The sequence below is a fragment of the Brassica oleracea genome, chromosome C4, assembly GCF_000695525.1.
Source record: "Brassica oleracea var. oleracea cultivar TO1000 chromosome C4, BOL, whole genome shotgun sequence".
Classification (NCBI taxonomy): Eukaryota; Viridiplantae; Streptophyta; class Magnoliopsida; order Brassicales; family Brassicaceae; genus Brassica; species Brassica oleracea.
The window spans coordinates 5896839-5897137 of record NC_027751.1 but is presented as its reverse complement, the minus strand read 5'-3'; positions in this window follow the sequence as shown (position 1 = coordinate 5897137).

The following is a 299-nucleotide window of genomic DNA, read 5'->3' as shown; positions in this document are numbered from 1 at the left end:
TTAGTTGGTGCTTTACAAGCTGGTTTATATATGACTTAGTCATTCTTTTTTGGGTCAGCAAATGTGTCTGGCATTTGATTAGCTAGCTTTGTAAATGTATAATCTTCGGACGTCTATTTTACATTCTTTAGTCCAAGGATCTTGCCAAGCCAATGATGGTCGATGCAATTATGTTTCTCTTACCAGCTTATTATTTTCTCCCCCTAATGTTGGATAGTCGAATTCATTAAACTTACAATCCGTGTTCTTGGCCACTAAATAGATCACCCATATTTGGCTCAAGGTACTTCATTATTTGT